Consider the following 18,376-nt stretch of genomic DNA (forward strand, 5'->3'; position numbering starts at 1 on the left):
TTGTTGTGCCTTCTTGGCCGTCGCATCAATGTGGGTGGTCCATGACAGATTGCCGGTGATTGTCACTCTTAGGAACCAGACGCCTTCGACCATCTCCACCTTAGCACCATCAATGTAGACAGGAGATATAACATCTCCTTCTAAGAACATCCTTTGCCCCAGCAACCATCAGTATGGAGAGGTTTCTAAATCTCTGCTCACACAATAAAGTAGATCCATTGTGTTAATATCAATTATAGTTAAAATATGAGAGATACTGACTCGCTATTTACATGAGAATGATACAATGCATTGGTGAGACCACACATGGAGCACAATGTACTGTTTTGGTCACCTCTCTTAAGTACAGGCATTTGTCCTGGAGGTTCAGTAAATTAGTGACCTGGTTGAGATGGCTAGTCTTACATTCCTGGGGTTTAGAATGATTGGAGGGGACATAATTGAAAAGTATATGCTAACTGGGACTTGACAGAGTATATACTGGAAAAAAATGTTTCTGAAACGTGATCACAGTTAGCTCCAGTGAGATGAGGAGAAATATCTTTACACAAATGGTTGTGGAATTCTCCACCCAGGGAGCTGTGGATGTTCAGTTCATTGAGTATGTTCAAGACAGAGGTGAATAGATTTTTGCTGAATTAAGGAATATTGGGATAACCCAGGAAGTTGGAGATGAGGGAGATCAGCCACATTCGTGTCACAGTACAGAGAAGCCTTGAAGAGTCAAATGGTTGATTCCAGCTCTTGATTCTTATGAGCTGAACACTCACCTTCCACAATGACACAAAGTCAAGGCCACGTCATGAGAACAAGGGGCTGGGTTCGGTTGGGTTGCTCCTCATGGGTGATCAGCCACTTGAGAGAGTTGCCGGTGAGTTTCTGCATTTGTCATGCCCCAACAAGAGCCTGTTCCTTCAGAATGGTAGTGGAGAAAAGGAAGACTTACATTTACATAGCATCTTTCATGCCTTCAAAACATCCCAAAGTGCTTCACAAACAATGAAGTATTTTTGAAGTAAAGTTAATGTGATTGGGAATTTATTTGCCTGTTAGGGAATGGCATGGGCTTCTCCCAATTTTTCTCATGCATCCATTTCCTTGCTGTTATTTCTTCTTTTATGAAATTTCCTGTTAATAAACAGGCCCCCATCTGTGCTTTAGCCAAAGTGTGAGATGGATCTAAACACATATGCAGAGCAGATCGACATTTGCTTGCAAACATCTGTGATTTGCAATCTTCAGTACTTTTTTAATCCCACTTACTGTAAACAGAACTACTAAAAGATCCATTTTTAATCAGTTTTGTTCACTGTATAAGCTAGAAGTTGCCAATGTGTTTCTCTCAGGGGCTTGAGAGATATCTTTCCAAAGGACACCCTTGCGCCCTGTCACTGCAAAGTTGAATGCACCTTTAGGTGCACAGTAGCTGCTGATTTGAAATAAAAATCCCATGGAATGGGTGTCCAGCATTTATTGCCAATCCTTAATTTAAAAAGAAATTGTTCAGGGGACGTGGTGTCACTAGTTTGTCCAGATTTATTGCCCGTCCCTAGTTGGCCTTGAGAAGGTGGTGGTGAGCTGTCTTCTTGAACTCTCTGGGTTAATAATTTAGCGATAATACTGCTAGGCCATCACCTCTCCTGGAAAGATCCTGAGGTTACTTGACTGGGTAGATGTGGAAAGAGTGTGTCCTCTTGTGGGAGAATCTGGACCAAGGTCAGAGTTTAAAAACAAAGGGTACCCATTTGACGTTGGTCCGGAGGGAGGAGGGTAATTTCTTCAGGTTAGGCATCCTGGAAGATGCTTCGCAGTGAGGTTAAAATTGTGATCAGAGATAATGGGAAATGCAGATGCTGGAGAATCCAAGATACCAAAGTGTGGAGCTGGATGAACACAGCAGGCCAAACAGCATCTTAGGAGCACAAAAGCTGACGTTTTGGGCCTAGACCCTTCATCAGAGAGCCTCTCTGATGAAGGGTCTAGGCCCGAAATGTCAACCTTCCTGCTCCTAAGATGCTGCTTGGCTTGCTGTGTTCATCCAGCTCCACACTTTGTTATCTTGGGTACCCATTTGATGACATTTTTTTATAAAGAGTTGTGTGCCTTTGGAATACTCTTCCTCAAAAGGCAACAGATCTTGGAATATTTTTGAGGCAGAGGTAGACGGATTCTTGATGACCAAGGGGGTGAAGGATTACTGGGGGATTTGCAGGAATGTAGAATTGAGATAAAATCAGACCAGCTATGAATGGTGGGATAGACTCAAAGAGCTCAGTGGTCTCCGCCTGTCTACATGTTCATAAGTGTCAAGGATCTTTGAATAGCGCAAGAATAACCATTTTGTTAGATGGGTTGACCTAAGTTATATGATGGCAAATTGATTTTAAGATTCTCACCACCATATTGCCTCACCCTGCCCCTCACTGTAATCTCCTCCACATTCAACTGGCCTAATTTCTTTCTCTCTTTCTTCATAGCCCTATTAATGTTACTTCCTTTTCAAAAGTTTATCCATTTCCCTGTTGGAAACTAATGCAAAATGTCTTTCCAGTGCACTCTAAGGCAACACTGTCCAGATCACAGCAACTCACTGTGTTAAGAAAGTCCCTTAACTATCCCCACGCCAGCCCAAAATCATTCGCAGAATTTCGCCGGCATTGCTGGCTGGACCAGCTCTTATTGCATGTTTTTAACTACTGCAGCACTGGCCTAGTGGTATTGTCACTAGACTATTAATCCAGAGACCCAGGTAATTTTCTAAGGATACAGGATCAGATCCTGCCACGGCAGATGGTGGAATTTGAATTCAATTAAAAAAATCTAACGATGACCAAAAATCCACTGTCAATTGTTGGGGACATAAAGACATCAGGTTCACTAATGCCCTTTAGGGATGTAAATCTGCCATCTTTCCCTTGTTTGGCCTACATGTGACTCCAGAAACAGAAATTGCTGGAAAAGCTCAACAGGTGTGGCAGCGTCTGTGAAGAAAACTCAGAGTTAACGTTTCAGGTCCGATGCATTTTTAACACCAATTGACGGTAGTTTCACAGTCACCATTACAGAGGCCAGTTTCCAATTCCATGTGTATGCATTGAATTTAAACACGAGTCACCAGGTCATAAACCAGGGGCTCTGGATTATTGGCCAAGTGGCATTATTACTCTGCCACCATCGTCCCCTAATCCACATTCGCTGGCTACACATTCCTGGACAGTTGAATACTTCTCTGTTTAGTCTGGCTGATCTCATGTTCAATCAATGATTCTGGGTTTATCGAAATCACACATCATTGCATTCTGGGGTCTCATCGTTGAATCTGCTGCTATTTATATCCAGAGCTGTTACAGAGCGCGTTTTGAAATGAAAAATAGTTTTATTGGTTGCAAAGAACATCTGAAGCTGGTGTGAGCTTCAGAGCAGAAACATTTGCTGGCAGGCACAGGGTCATTCTTGTGGTTTCTGATAATCCTTCAAAGTATTCCTCTGTTACCAAACAGTGCATTACTCATTGTCAGCAGCACTCTCTGTTCTATATGTATTCAAATAAAATTTCATCAACTGTGAATGTCACTTGCATGTGCTGTCCAACCCTCAGTGCCCCTTGAGAAGGTGTTAGTGAGCTGCCTCCTTGAACCACTACAGTCCATGTGCTGTAGATAGACCCACAATTTTCCTTAGGGAAGCAGTTCCAGGATTTTGACCCAGCAACACTGAGCAAATGGTGATATATTTCCAGGATGGTAACAGGCTTGGCGGAGAACTTTCAGGCCGGGGAGGGTAGTTTTCCCACCTATCTGCTGCCGTTCTTGTTTTAAATGGTAGTGATCGTAGGTTCAAAGATACTATCTAAGGAGGCTTGGTGAATTTCTGCAGCGTGTCTTGTCAATGGTACACACTGCTGCTACTGAGTGTCGGTGGCAGAAGAGGAAGTAAATGTTTGTGGGTGTGATGCCAATCAAGTGGGCTATTCTGTCCTGGATACTGTCAAGTTTCTTGAGTGTTGTTGGAGCTGCTGCCATCCGGGCAGGTGGACAGACACAGCATTTAAATAACCCAAGAATGAGAGCTCGCTTTAATTACTGTTGAACACACTAGACAAAGTTAGGACTTGTCTAAACCCGGGGAAGTAAGGTGCAAGAGTGCCAGCCTTAGCTTAGGCAATTGTCTATTGTCTTCAAGGGTGTGCAGGCTAGGTGGATTAGCCATGGGAAATGCAAGGTTACAGGGTTAGGCAGGGGATTGGTTCTGGGTGTGATGCTCCTTAGACGGTAGTCGTGGACTTAATGGGCTGAATGGCCTGCTTCCACATTGTGGGGATTCTATGATTCGTCTGAGGTTCTTAGTGTCCTGTCATTCACTGAGTCCTTCCATGTTTCAAAAGTGCATCACCTCACTTTTTTTTCAGGTTTGGATTCCCGCTGCCACAAATCTGTCCATCTACCAAATTGTTCATATGTTCCTGTAACCTAAGGCCTTCACCCTCACTTTTAAACATCTGGACAATCTTTGCACAACCTACAATCTTACTTATCATCCCCCACATTCTCAAATTTTTTTTTATATAAATCATGAACAACAAGGGACCCAGCACTGGTCACTGTGGTACATGTGGTACACTGGGTTCCAGTCACACAAACAGCCTTCTATCATCACCCTCTGCGTCCTGTCACTAAGCCAATTTTAGATCCATCTTAAGATAACAAAGTGTGAAGCTGGATGAACACAGCAGGCCAAGCAGCATCTCAGGAGCACAAAAGCTGACGTTTTGGGCCTAGACCCTTCATCAGATCCATCTTGCCAAGTTATCCTAGATCCCATGTGCTTTTACTTTCTTTTTCGGTCTCCCAAGTGGCACCTTGTCAACGGCTTTGCTGAAATCCACTTAAATTGCATCAAGTGTATTATCTTCACCTACACACCTAATCACCTCCGCAAAATATCCAAACAAATTTATCAGGTGTGGCCTCCCTCTGCCAAAGCCATGCTGACTACTCCTGATCAAATCCTGCTTCTCCAAATGGAGATTAATTCTGAAAGCCTGAAAAAAGACCCAGAAAGTCCCAACTCTCTGCACCATGTCCATTCAACAGTGTCCACTTTGCATGAATGAATGAATGAAAAATGCTATATTGGAACTGAGCACAAGAATTATCCCCAGTCTCCAGCTAATATTCGTCTCTTAATCTGTGCCATAATTAAAAAGAAACTCTTTGCTTTTTCTCAGAGTTTTCTGTGTGCAAATTCAACCAAGGGACATTCTATACGTATCATTCATCTCAGTCAGAGTGGTTGATTTAGAGCACTCTTCAGTTTAATATATGTTCCATTTAAAACTCTTGAATCAATAAGTTTTTCATATAACACTCTCCCCCCGACGATCAACACTCTTCACCCTGTGTTATAACTAATATAGAACACCCTTGTATCACTGAGTGTTCATTAACATAAAACTGACAAATCCATATGAACAAATGAAATAGAACCAGAAGTAGGCCATTCAACCCCTTGAAATTTCTCCACCATTCAATAAAATCATAGCTGATCAGTTTGTGCTTCAAATTTCATATCCTCACCTACACCTGATTATCCTTGATGCTCTGCCCACAGAGAATCTGCCTACTCTAACCTAAAATTATTCAGCAACCTCACGACCCCTGCCTTGGGGAACAGAGCATTCCAAAGTCGCATGAGGGTCTGAGAGAAAAGATTTCTACGCATCCCTGCGTCTAGGGAGCAACTTCTAATTTTAAAACAGTTCTGGACTTCCCTGCATGAGTAAACATCCTCTCCATGTCCAGACTGTGCAGGGTCTTATAAATCCATCAAATCACCCCTGGCTCTTATAAATTCATCTTCCAACATTCTACAGGCTGAAGCAGTTCCTACAAGTTGGAGGGTCATAAATGCATCCTCACTATTTAAAAAGGGAGAGAGAGAGAGGTAAACCAGAATCACACATCAGATGATAAAGATAACGCACATGGGACAGCAGCAATATATTGGCGTGGATGAAGAATTGATTGGCAGCCTGCTTTTTCAAGTAGCAGGTCAAAGAGAGTGGGAAACTGCAAGGATTAGTGCTTTGGTCCCTGCCATTCACAATAATTGACCTGGATGAGAGAACCTAATGCAATACTGCCAAGATTGTTCTTGACCACAAAACTGAGCAGGATTTACAGTTGTGAGCAGGATGCAGGTTCTTCAAGATGAATTAGACAAGTTGAATGAGTTTTTTTGTATTCATTCATGGGATGTGGGTATTACAGACTGGGCCAACACTCATTGCCCGTCCCGAGCTGCAGCTGAGAAGGTAATGGTGAGCTGCAATCGTATGCCAGGTACGGTACCTTGTGACTAAATGTGAAGTTCAATTCAACACAACTTGGTGTGAAAGACAGACAGAAAGAATATTATTTACATGGCAATGTATTGGGAAGTGTGGATGTACAAAGGGATGTAGGTGCCCTTGTACGTAAGTCAATAAAAACAGATGCAGGTGACACAAACAAGGAGGAAGGCAAATTGTTTATTGGCCTTTATTGCAAGAAATAATTTGCACAGAGCCTTAGGAAGACCATACTTAGAGTATTGTTTCAGAGATAGTAGGAACTGCAGATGCTGGAGAATCTGAGATAACAAGGTGTAGAGCTGGATGAGCACGGCAGGCCAAACAGCAGAGGAGCAGGAAGGCTCACGTTTTGGCCTAAAACATAAGCTTTCCTGCTCCTATGATGCTGCTTGGCCTGCTGTGTTCATCCAGCTCTACACCTTGTTATCCAAGAGAATTGTTGTCAGCTTTAGCCTCCCTTAGAGAGGATATACTTCCCATAGGGGGAGTGCAGGAGATGTTCACTACATTGTTACTGGGGGTGGCAGGACTGTCATCTGAGTTCTGGGTCTAAGTTTAGAAAAATGAGAGGGCGGTCTGATTGAAACTTATAAAATTCTAACAGCGCTGGACAGACTAGATGCAGGAAGGATGTTTTCCATGGTTGGGGAATCTAAAACCAGGAGTCACAGTTTCAGGACACAGCGTAGCCTGTTGAGGATTAAGATGAGGAAAAACTTATTCACTCAAAAATTAGTGATTCTGTGGAATGCTACAGAGGCACAGCTGCTGAATATATTCAGGAAAGAGATAGATACTACTTTAGACTTTAAACGCATCAAAGAGCTATGGGGAAAATGCAGGAATATAGCATTGTCTTAGCAGATCAGCCATGATCATAATGAATGGTGGAGTAGGCCTGAAGGGCTGAATGGCCTACACTAAGTTTCTACATTTCTCTGTAAACTCCAGTGGTAACAAGCCCAGCCTGTCCGTCCCTTCCTTATGGGACAACCCACTTATTCTGGACATAAATCTTGTAAAATCTCCCCTGAATTGCCTGCAAACCACTTACATCCTTCCCTAATTAAGGAGACCAAAACTGCAGAAGTATCTGCAATGTGGTCTCACTCATGCCCTGCATATTTTTGTACAAAATGCTGGAGAAACTCATGGGGAGAGAGGTGAGGGGTTTGAGGCAGGGCCTTGGGAATAATGGTCTAATAGGGGCATCAGCCCGGCAGATTGCACTTAGGTCTCTGAGTCATCCCACTCCAGAGACCTGACTGTAAAAAAACTCGCTGACAGAAACCAAGTTAACATTTCATGTCCGGTAAAACTCTCCTGTAGAACTCAAGTTAACTCTGTTTTGCTCTTGACAGCTGATTTTCTGAAGAAAGGTTTAGGCCCAAAACGTCAGCCTTCCTGCTCCTCTGATGCTGCTTGGCCTGCTGCATTCACCCAGCTCTATACCTTGTTATCTCAAATGCCAGACCTGCTGGGTTTCATCAGAACTTTCTGTTGTCATTTATGATTTCCAGCATTTGCAGTATTTTGCTTTTATACACCTTGCTTTTATGTTCAATTCCCCTCGGAATAAAGGCTACCACTCCATTAGCTTTCTGAATCACTTGTTATGAAGTAAAATCTCACCAAAGCGGGAGTTTCATGGCTGGACAGGAAGTTGGGATCACACAGAAATGGGAGATTGGCAAGGGTGACAGAACCATTCCATTAGAGAGTTAAATATTTACAGTTTTACTTACTGGGGCTTGTGTGTTCTTAGTAATGACGTCACTGTGTTCTCAACCTGTCCTGTAAAAACTCTCCATCTGGACTATACAAGTTCCCACTGAGCTCTGGCTCATAAAACAGCAAAAATATATAGCTTATCTGTTTTTCTTACGAGCCAGATTCCAATGGAATTTTTTACAGAGAGACTGTTATGATATTATCTTCTGAACGGCTGATGGCTTTCATTCCAGCGCTGAAAAATGAGACTAAAATAAAACTGCGTCAGAAGATTAAAACATATGGAGACAGGAATAAAATAAAACAGTTTCCTGGTCGAAGGCTTGCACTTTGCCTGAAACTTAAGGGCATCCAACTTCTGTAAATAATCCAAGGATACTGTTTCCATGACTTGGATAGTTACATTTACCCCAAACACCTGCAGGGCATTGAGTGTAGGATTTGGGAGGTCATGTTGTGGCTATACAGGACATTTTTGGAATACTGTGATCGGTTCTGCTCTCCTTGCTAAAGAGAGGATGTTGTGAGACTTGAAAAGATTCAGAAAAGATTTAAAAGGATGCTGCCAGTGTTGGAGAATTTGAGCCATGGGGAGAGGCTGAATAGGCAGGGGCTATTTTTCCTAGAGTGTCAAAGGCTGAGGGGTGACCTTATAGAGGTTTATAAAATCATGAGGGACATGGACAGGGTGAATAACCAAGGTCTTTTCCCTGGGGTAGGGGAGTCCAGAGCTAAAGGACATAGGTTTAGGGTGAGAGAGGTAAGATTTAAAAGGGACTTAAGGGGCCCTGGAGCGTGTCCAGCGGAGATTCACATGGATGATCCCTGGAATGGTAGGTTTAACTTATGATGAACAGCTGAGGATCCTGGGATTGTACTCATTAGAGTTTAGAAGGTTGAGGGGAGATCTAATAGAAACTTACAAGATAATGTCTGGTTTAGAAGGGGTGGACGCTAGGAAGTTGTTTCCATTAGGCGGGGAGACTAGGACCCGTGGGCACGCCTTAAAATTAGAGGGGGTAAATTTAAAACGGAAATGAGGAGACATTTCTTCAGCCAGAGAGTGGTGGGCTTGTGGAATTAGTTGCTACGGAGTGCAGTGGAGGCGGGACGTTGGATGCCTTCAAGGCAGAGATCGACAAATTCTTGATCTCAGAAGGAATCAAGGGCTACGGGGAGAGTGCAGGGAAGTGGAGTTGAAATGCCCATCAGCCATGATTTAAATGGCGGAGTGGACTTGATGGGCCAAATAGCCTTACTTCCACTCCTACGTCTTATGGTCTTATGGCAATGTTTTCACACAGAGGGTGATGCGTGTATGGAATGAATTGCCAGAGGAAGTGCGGGAGACTGGTACAATTACAACACTGAAAAGACATCTGGATGGGTATATGAATAGGAAGGGTTTAGAGGGATATGGGCTAAATGCTGGCAAATGGGTCGAGTTTAATTTAGGATATCTGGTTGACATGGACAAGGTTGGCCAAAGGGTCTGCTTCTAAGCTATATGACTTTGTGATTCTATGACTTACTTCCCTTTATCACTTCCAGATTTATTTTCAATCCAGTTCCCTTCCATCTTATTCAGCCAAGAGATGTGGGCATTGCTAGCTAGACCAGCATTTATTGCCCGTCCCTAATTGCCCAGAGACAACCACATTGTTGTAGATCGGGAGTCCCATGTAGGCCAGACCGTGTAGAGGTGGCAGCTTTCCTTCTGTGAAGGGCATCAGTGAAGCTAATAGGGTTTTCAGGCCAATAGACCTTGTTACATGTTCATACTTAGGCTAGCTTTTATTTAAAACATATTTCACCATTTGCCATGATGTGATTCACAGCCATCACTGTTAGCCTGGTGTCCGGTGACCGTGCCACTGCATACCATCAAATGCATTGGAACATAGTAACTCAGAGCAGAAGTTCATCATTTGGCCGATCACCGTGCTGTCGCGTTTGACCAGCTCATGGTTGATCATCTATGTCAATGCCATTGTCCCCTACTACCCCATACCCCATAACACAGTGTGGAGCTGGATGAACACAGCAGGCCGGGCAGCATCAGAGGAGCAGGAAAGCTGATGTTTCGGGTTGGAACCCTTCTTCAGAAATGGGGAGGGGCCCCACCTCTCCTCTCTCCATTTCTGAACTCTATTCCCCCTTCCCATTTCTGAAGAAGGGTCCCGTCCCAAAATGTCAACTTTCCTGCTCCTCTGATGCGGCTTGGCCTGCTGTGTTCATCCAGCTCTACACCTTGTTATCTCCGACTCCAGCGTCGGCAGTTCATGCTCACCCCATATCCCTTGATTTTGTTCTTAATACTTAGTAAAGAAAATAATGTTCATAATGTCCATTAGGGAAGGAAATGTGTTGTCCGTGTGTTATTTGATGTGTTATCCACCAGCACTCTCTTCTTGAGTGCAGCCATGGCTTATTCGAAAGCAATAGATGATCAACTGCTATTGATCCTTAACAAGAAGGGGTTCTTGGCTGGACAGAATGGTAATTGGTACAAGTTGCATCAATTAGTTATTGTTGTTAAACCAATGAGACGCCTAGATAATTATCTATTGTGGCCCAGAGTCATTCTCTCCATTCCCCCAACCAAGACTATTTGGAGTCATCAGACTCACATCAGTCAGCACAACATCGAGGGCCGAAGGGCCTGTACTTTGCTGCAATGTTCTATATGTTCTATACGACTGGGGATAGCTCAATGTAGCTATCAATGGAAACTCTTTCAGTATTGTACCCGTACACAGCTGGGAGTCAGTTAGTCTGGATGGCTGGTTTGTGACGCAGAGTGATGCCAACAGTAAGGCTTCAATTCCCACACCAGCCGAGGTTATCATGAAGGACTCTCTTTCTTAACCTTCCCCTTCTCCTGATGCATAATGATCCTCAGGTTCAACTGTCACCAGTTGGCTCTCTCTCCAATGAGAGAGCAGCCTTACGGTCTGGCAAGACTACGATGACTTTAACCATTTACACAACAGCCTCAGTTTTAAACTCTGTCCAGTAGTTCTAATCACTCCCGCAAGGCGAAATATCCTTTTGACATCCATTCTGTCAAGTCCCCTGAAGATCTGACACGTCTCAATAAGATCACCTCTCGTTCTTCCAAACTTCGATGGATACAAGACCAGCCTATCTGACCTTTTCTCATGAGATTACCTGCCCTGATATCGAGGTAGGTTTCACACTATTGCACAAGTGTTATAATGCAGAAGGAGATCACTCAGTCCATCATGCCCATGCTGGTCTATTAAATATGTAGCAATACCTAGAGCCAATCTCCCATCTTTTCCCTGTATTCCTGCACACCATTTTTATCCAAATAACCATCCAATGCCCCTCTTGTCTGCCTCTTTTGAACCTGTATCCACCACATTTCCAAGCAGTGCATTCCAGACCCTAACTGCTTTCTGGGGAGAAAGGTTTTCCCCTAATTCATCTTGCTTCACTCGCACATCACTTTACACCCTTCTTGCTCCTTTTATGATAATTTCTCCCCATCTACTCTATTCAGCCCATCATGATTTTGAAAAGCTCTGTCAGATTTCCTCTCAGACTTTCGACTCTCTCCAGGGAGAACAGTCTGCCCTCATCACTGAAGTTCCTCATTCCTGGAACCATTCCTGTAAACCGCCCCTGCATTCCCTCCAAGAGGTTCACATCCTTCCTATAATGTAGGGGCTTGGTTAGATGGAATGTCTTTAAGGAGGAAAATTAGGGAAAGAGTTATAAAAACAAAGTCACTGGAAAAGCTCAGCAGGTCTGGCAGCACCTTTGAAGGAGAAAACAGAGTTAATGTTTCGGGTCCAGTGACCCTTCCTCAGAACTCAGGGTCATCTCAGGGTTAACTCTGTTCTTTCCTTCACAGATGCTGCCAGACCTGCTGAGCTTTTCCAGCGGTGTTGCTTTTGTTCCTGATTCACAGCATCCGCAGTTCTTTCGGTTTTTATTAGGGAAAGAGCTATTTCCCCAAGATTTTTGGGGCCTAGGGAGCAGAGGGCACAGGTGCCAAACATGGGATGAAAGCAGTTGGAGGAGTGCTAGAGGGTTAGGGTCGGAGAAGTATAAAGATCTCAGAGAGTTTTATGGTTGGAAAGGGCACACAGACCCAAGTGAGTTCGAATGAAGAAATTGCTTCCTCCACCGGTATTAATTTCCTGCAGATTGATGAGCGCACATGTACATCAAAAGAAAATTCACACTTGCATTTATGTAAGCATTCCAAAATTTCACTTGAAATCAAATGAGACAGTTTATGTTTCTAAGCGACACAGCGAAAGAAAGAACAGTTGGGATATTCTAAAATTCATTGCTTTTCTGATTAAATCTAAACATTCCGTACCCACAATATAATCAAATTGGACCAAATCACTTTGAACACAGATGAGACAGAGGTATAAAGCAGTCACTGAGTTAGAGAGCTATGCAGTACAGAAGGGGGCCATTTGGCCCATCAGATCTGTTCTGGCCATTACAAAGAGTTGTCTGATTCAAACAACTCTCTTTCCCTGTTGCCTCGTAAATGTTTTCCTTTTCAGCTATTTATCCAAGGCCCTTTTGAAAATTATTGTTGATTCTGCTCTTTTCCCCAGGGTAGGGGAGTCTAAAACCAAAGGGCATAGGTTTAAGGTGAGAGGGGAAAAGATTTAGAAGTGACCCGAGGGGCAACATTTTCATGCAGAGTGTGGTGCGTGTATGAAATGAGCTGCAAGGGGAAGTTCTGGAGGCTAGTACGATAACAGCATTTAAAAGGCATCTGGATGGGTATATAAATAGGAAGGGTTCAGAGGGATATGAACCAAATGCTGGCAACTGGGGCTAGATTAATTTAGGATATCTGGTCGGCATGGATGAATTGGACCCGAGAGCCCGTCTCCATTCTGTAGTATATCTCTACGACTGTATGCTTCCTCCATCCTTACAAACAACGCATTGCAGATCACAAAAATGGCCACACCAACAAATTTCCTCTCACCTCCCCCATTTGGCTTCTTTGCCAATCATCATCAAACTGAAATGTTATGCAAGTGCCTGAGAATCCCAGGGTACCAATAAATTCTTGGTGTTTAGAAATTCCTGTGCAATGTATTTGAAAGAAACAGGCTACAAAAGGCTGAAATATTAACATATCTTTCACAATGCCATTATAGACTTCAGGTCAACTAGTCACTTTTAATCAGCATTGATGAATGAAATGCTATAAAATGGGAAAAAAATTAACACAGCATTAAGAATATTAATGAAAACTTTATGAGTGATGCTGGTGCAGTTTAGAATCTGAGACGCCTGGATAATTATCTATTGTGTCCCAGAGTTATTCCCCCACATGCCTGTTCAAAATTAATAAATAGAAAATAAAATAAATAGTCATTTATATATAAGATCACATGGAATTAGGGGTAATATATTAGCTTGCATGGAGGATTGGCCAACCAAGAGAAATCAGAGGGTAAGAATAACTGGGAGTAAATTACTGCAGATACTGGAATCTGTACTGAAGACAAAAAAGTGCAGCACATCACAATGGGAGAGACAGTATCAATGGAGAGAGATAAAGCTAACATTTCAAGTCTAGATGACGGAGCTCTGATGAGGAGTCATTTGACTCGAAATGTTAGCTTTCCTTCTCTCCATGGCTGCTGCCTAGCACACTCTGATCTCCAAATAATTGAGTCTGCTTCCTAGTTGGCAAGATGTAACCACAGGGTTCGTTCCTTACAGCCCAACTGTTTATACTCTATTGATCAACGGATGCAGGGATAGAAGGTACTGTTGCCAAATTTGAAACCAAAATAGATGAGAAAGTAAGTTGCAATGAAGGAATAAGATATTTACAACGGATATGGGTAAGTGAGGTGAATGAGCCAACATTTGATAGATGAAGTTTAACATAGATAAGTGTGACATTATCAATTTTGCACGAAAGAATGGAAGGACAATTTATTACCTAAATGGAGAGAAATTTCAGAGTGCTTCAGCGTAGAGGAATCTGGGTATCCTTGTGAGTCTGTAGAATTCACTATCCCAGAGTCTGGTGGATGCCAAGATATTGAATAAATTTCAAGAGAAGATAGGTTAGTGGTGGGTTGAAAGGTTATGGAGAGGCAGCAGAAAAGTGGAGCTGAGACCAGCCATGATGGTATTGAATTGGGAAGCAGGCTTCAGGAGCTGACTGGCCTACTCCTGATTCTAATTCTTACGTTATTGCAAAATATTAACTTTGTTCCTCTCTCTCCACAGATGTCGCCAGACCTGTGGAGTTTCTCCAGCACTTTCTGTTTTTATTTCGGATTTCCAGAATATGTAGTATTTTACATTCATGGCCAAGATATTTTGTAAAGTCCTTTTGTAACTCATGCACCAGTTCTGGCTCAGATGACAACACTCTCTTCTGCAATGCAAGGCCTCAGGATCAAGTCCCATTCCAGGTCTGGAGCCAAGACATATTGACTCCATAAATCATTGAAATTACAGCTGATCTGACTGTGACCTTCAATGCACTGCTCTATTGTGAAAGCAGGTGCCAGGAGACGGTAGATTATTTTATGTACGCTCAGCTTGTACCTGCAGAGGTTTACATGAAAAACAGCTGAATTGATTGAAACATAAACAGGGCACATACTAAAAGAATGTGCTTTCTTGTGGGAGAACCTAGAACAAGAGGTCAATGCTTTGAAATAAAGGGGCTGTCCATTTAAAACATTTGCTTCTTTTGCTGATTGTACAAACTTTCATTCCTGATCCTCAGTCAGCGAGTTTTTTATACAGCCAGGTCTCTGGAGTGGGATGACTCAGAGGCCTAAGTGCAATCTGCCTGGCTGATGCCACTGTTAGACCATTATTCCCAAGACCCCTCACCCCTCTCCCATCCCCAGGCTACGGAGACCCCACTCTCGAGACCCAACCAGCATCACCCCACCCATCTCCTCGCACAAGGTCTTTTCGTACAGGAGAATAGTTAACCCCATTATGCTGAGGAGTGCAGTACAACATCAGTGATGCTGGCTGACGGCCTCACCTTCTTGAAATGAGAAGGGGCCAGCACGGTACATGGAAATGGTCATTCCTACCTCACTCTCTCTGTTTAGCTGAAACAGTTTCTGTTCGCCTCTCCCTGTGCAACCTCAATACAAGCCCACAACAGTCAGGAGTCACTATGGCTTACTTCTTACTTCTTACCCTGAGAGATGGACAACCCATCTCTTACCAAAACTGGAACTGTAAGACAGAACACAGTGTGGAGCTGGAGGAGCACAGCGGCCCAGGCAGTATCAGAGGGAGCAGTAAAGTTGACGTTTTGGGTCGGGACTTTTACTGCAGTCTGGTCGGATTTGAACTCCCGGATAGCAGCCTTGATCTCTCAGCTGAGTGAACGGGCAACAGCATGACAGGTGTAATGTTAATGTGGGTATGTGCGAAGTTGTCCACTTTGGAAGGATGGACAGGGATGCAGAGCACTTCTTAAACAGTGGCCGTTTTTGGAGAGTATTGATGTGCAAAGGGGAACTGGGTATCCTTATCCACGAGTCACAGGCAGGTTCAGCAGCAATTAGGAAACAAAACAGTATTAATTCAAGATACCGCGTGTTCTGGAAATCTGAAACAAAACACAGAGAAAGGTGGGGAAACTCAGCAGGTCTGGCAGCATCTGCAGAGAGAGAAACAGAGTTAACGTTTCAAGTCCAGAATGATATTTTCAGAATACTTCTGATGACTAGTCATACCAGACTCCAACCGTTAACTCAGTTTCTCTCTCCACAGATACTGCAAAGCAAACGGTATGTTAGTTTCGTCCACAAGAGGATTTGAGTACAGTGGTTAAAAAAAAAGTCTCACTTCAACACTGGTAAGACTGCACCTACTGCATTGTGTACTGTTCTGGTCTCCACTCTGAAGGAAAGATAGGCTTGCTATAGAGGGAGTAGAACCAGACTGAATCCTGGGACACGAACTATGTTCTGTGATGAGAGATTAGAGAGACTGGGCCAATACTCTCCGGAGTTCACAAGGATCAAAGAACTGCTACAGTTTGGAAGCAGGCCATTTGGCCCATTGAATCAACACTGACCCTCTGAAGAGCATCCCATCCAGACCTCCCCCTTGCATTTCCCATCGCTAATCCACCTAACCTGCACACTATGGACAGTTTTCCACGGCCAATCCACCCTAACCTGCACGTCTTTGCACTGTTGGAGAAAACCCACGCAGACACAGGGAGAAAGTGCAAACTCCACACAGACAGTTGCCTGAGTGTGGAATCAAACCCAGTCCCTGGAGATGTGTGGCAGCAGTGAGCCACCGCACTGACCCAACACGAGGGAATTTCAAACGAGGGGTCTTTAAAGTGAAGTACAGGCACCAGCTGGGCTTTGAGCCCAGGATCCTCCTGCATACTAGGCAAGTGCTTGAACCAACTAAGTCATGGCACCAAACTAAGGCAAATGACCTGCTTCCAGGGTCTAGGCCCAAAACGTCAGCTTTTATGCTCCTGAGATGCTGCTTGACCTGCTGTGTTCATCCAGCTCCACACTTTGTTATCTCGGATTCTCCAGCATCTGCAGTTCCCATTATCTCTGCTTCCACACTGCAGTAGTTCCATGATTCTTTGATCTATGAATGAGGGGTGGTCCCACAGAAACTTACAGAATTCTTACTGGGGTTGACAGGTTAGATGTACGAAGGACATTTCTCCGAACTGTAGTTCTGGAACAAAGGGACAGTCTGAGGATAAGGGGGCAGGCCATTCAGGACTAAATTGAGCAGGAATTTCTTCATTCACAGGGTGGTGAACCTTTAGATTTCTTTACTGAGTATGGCTGTAAAAGTTCAGTCATTGAACAAATTCACGAGGGCAATGAATATATTTCTAGATATGCATAACATCAAGAGTTATGAAGATAGTGCAGGAAAATAGTGTCAGTGTAGATGATCAGCCATGATCTAGAATGGTGGAGCAGGCTTGAGGGGCTGAATGGCCAGCCCCTGATTTTATTCCCTGTGTTTTTATGAGTGCTAATTCCAGGAAGACAATCGCTGAACTGTCATCCCTGCATGAGCAGATGTGATATGAAATATTAAATACAGACTGCAGAACACAACAAAACACAGCATAGGAAATGGAGACAGAGGGATAGCTAGGGAGAAGGCACAGAGATGTGGTTAATAATTTACAAGATAATCTTAATCCCATTCCTCTCCTCCCACTGATCAAATCCTAACTTTACAAACAATGGTGTGAACATTGGTTGCACTGGGGTGGGCAGAAGTTGGAACTGGGGGTATAAAAAGGATTTTTTGTGGGGATCGCAAGGTTTCAGGGGAAATGGTGAGATAATGGCTGTGTGCATTGGTGCAGAGGAAGGTGACACACAGGGCAGAGCTTGGTTTCTTGTCTATCCCTTTCACCTCCCCCCAACTCTCTGTTCGGTCTGGAGATATGTTTGTTCAAGTGCTACCTGTAGTGCTCATCTGTTAAGTTGTGTAGAACAACCTTTGATCCAATGTTAAAATATGGTAGCTGCTGGAAGCTGAGCTTGTGAACTGAATGCAGAGTCCAGCAGAGTGACCGGAGCTGAGATGAATGGTTAGGTTCCCCCCTATGGTGAGAGACCTGAATGGACATGTGGTAGAGCAATCTCTCTCTATTTGTTCTCACTACAAAATGTAACGCAGAGTAACGCCAAACAGTGTGGGTTCAATTTTTGCACTGGCTGAGGTTACCATAGATGCTCCTACTCAACCTCTCCCCCTTCCCTGAGGTGTGGCGAACCCCAGTTTAAATCACGACCAGTTCTCTCTCTCTCTCTCTAATGAGAGAGCAGCTCTATGGTCCCCTGGGACGACAGCCACTTTACATGATACAGGATACTTTGATATTTCAGCAGTGGAGCACACGATCCAAAAGGGAGCAGATTTGCTTGCAACTTTCAAAATGGCATTGGGGACGGATGTTTGAAGAGGAACATAGGTTTGGGAAAAGAACAGGGCAAGTGGACAGCATTTTCAAATTGTGGCACTGGTATGTGACCCTGTCCTGTCTGCTCTCTGAGCACACGGTGGTTCAGTAGTTAGAACTGTTGTCTCACAACGACAGAGACCTGGGTTTGATTCCCAGCAGTCTGCATGTCTGTGTGGGTTTCCTCCCACAGTCCAGAGGTGTGCAGGTTAGGTGGGTTGGCCGTGCTTAATTGCCCCCCAGTATTCAGGGATGTGCAGCTCAGGTAGATTAGCCAAGAGATGTGTAGGAGTGGTTGTGGGTGCGACGATCTTCTGAGGGTTAGT

Source organism: Stegostoma tigrinum, chromosome 6, assembly GCF_030684315.1.
Source record: "Stegostoma tigrinum isolate sSteTig4 chromosome 6, sSteTig4.hap1, whole genome shotgun sequence".
NCBI lineage: Eukaryota > Metazoa > Chordata > Chondrichthyes > Orectolobiformes > Stegostomatidae > Stegostoma > Stegostoma tigrinum.